Genomic DNA, 2182 nt, shown 5'->3' with positions numbered 1-2182 from the left:
AATATATTACAGGTTTTTGTAAATGAACAGTCACCTCATATAGTAGTGCTAACTGAGCATGGATTAAAATCTGATGAAATTATTTACTGTAAACTAGAGGGCTACTCCTTAGCAAATAGTTATTGTAGACAGCAACATAAGGGTGGTGGTGTGGCAGTTTACATTAGTGAGAATCTCGAGTACAAGAAAATAAACTATCTAGACCAGTACAACGAAGAAGGCTTGATTGAAGTGACAGGCATTGAAGTCCACACCAAAGAGTGTAGAGAGGTTATGAGAAAACATGAAGTTACTGGGATTTATCATCCACCAAAGGCTAATGTATTTAGCTTCATAGACATATTTAGTAGAGTAGTGGGACGTTGTGGTCCCAGTGACCTAACTATACTTGGTGATCTGAATATTGAGGCAAAATCTTCCAGTTTGTGTAATATGAGGTTAATAGATACTCTTAACCCATATAATCTCATAAATGTAGTAAATAGTGATACCAGGGTAACAAAGTCCACATCTAGCAGAATTGATTACGTTGTACTATGTAAACATATTAAAGACAGTGTTAGATGCTGGAATATGGATTTTCGCTACTCTGACCACAAATGCCAGCTTGTAGAGTATGTAAACACAAGCATCCCAAAAATGACAAAAGTTATCGAAAATAAAAGAATCCTAAAAGAGGGTAACATCCTTGCCCGAAGAAATAAATTAGCTATAGAGGACTGGGATCTGGTTTGCCAGACTGAAGGATCTGAAAACAAATGGGCCAAATTCTATGATACTATGCTAAGACACTTTGACAGATGCTGCCCTGTTAAGAAAATACAAAGAGTGTTCACCCATAACCAAAGTGCAAAAACCAAAAGACTGATACTTCCAGCAAATATGATAAAACTCAGGCAAAACTTCTAGGACCTGGATGTGTTACACAAGTCAATAAACCTGCAGGTTTTTAAGGCCAAGTACAATTAAGCCAAGAAAATCTTTAAGAAAGAGCTTTCAAATCTAAGAAAACAGATATACAGCAGTGAAATAGCTCAATCAGACAATATAGCCAAGACCTCATGGAGAATTGTAAATCAATTTCTCAAAGCCACACCGAAGCCAGAAACTGAAATTGTAAATATAAGACATGAAGGAAACACAATTAAAGATCCTAATAAAGTCTGCAATGTTTTCAATAAATACTTTATATATGCAGCTGTTGGTCCAGTTAGTAACACAATTGTGAGTAGTGAGGTAAAGCTCTGCCCCCTTTAAAGAGCCCCCTTTTGAATTCAAACAAGGAAGTGAAAAGGAAATAGGCAGGATAATAAATAACCTAAAGAATAAGTTCTCATCTGGATGGGATGGTTTGAGTAGTATCGTGATTAAAAAATGTAATAAGGAATTAGTTAAAATAATCACCCACCTGGTGAACTGCAGTATTAGAGAACATACATTTCCAAATGTATTGAAATGGAGCACAGTTAAACCAGTGCATAAAAAAGGATCAAAGGAAGAGGTTTCAAATTTCAGGCCCATTTCATTAATACCTGTCTTCAGCAAAGTATTTGAAGTTGTGCTGCTGACACAACTTAGTGACTATTTCATGAAAAGTAAGTTCCTAACAGAGACAACATGGATTCCGAAAAGATCATAGTACTATCACAGCAATTACAGAATTTCTTCACAAAACGTATGGTGCCCTTGATCAAGGAATGCAAACAGCTGGCATATTTCTAGACCTTACTAAAGCCTTTGACTCGGTAAACCATGAGTTACTTTTAAGTAAACTTGACTCATACAATGTAAATGCTGCATCCATGCAATTGCTGGCTACATATTTATTTAACCGCAAGCAGAAAAATTTGGAGTAGGTATTATAGTCCATGGAGAAGCAATAAAAATGTTGAGGTTCACCGATGACATTTTAATTCTGTCAGAGACAGCAAAGGATTTGGAAGAGCAGTTGAACGGAATGGACAGTGTCTTGAAAGGAGGATATAAGATGAACATCAACAAAAGCAAAACGACGATAATGGAATGTAGTCGAATTAAGTCGGGTGATGCTGAGGGAATTAGATAGGGAAATGAGACACTTAAAGTAATAAAGGAGTTTTGCTATTTAGGGAGCAAAATAACTGATGATGGTTTAAGTAGAGAGGATATAAAAAGGAGACTGGCAATGGCAAGGAAAGAGTTT

The sequence above is a fragment of the Schistocerca cancellata genome, chromosome 11 (genome assembly GCF_023864275.1).
Source record: "Schistocerca cancellata isolate TAMUIC-IGC-003103 chromosome 11, iqSchCanc2.1, whole genome shotgun sequence".
In the NCBI taxonomy this organism is placed as follows: Eukaryota; Metazoa; Arthropoda; class Insecta; order Orthoptera; family Acrididae; genus Schistocerca; species Schistocerca cancellata.
This window is presented reverse-complemented; position numbering follows the sequence as displayed.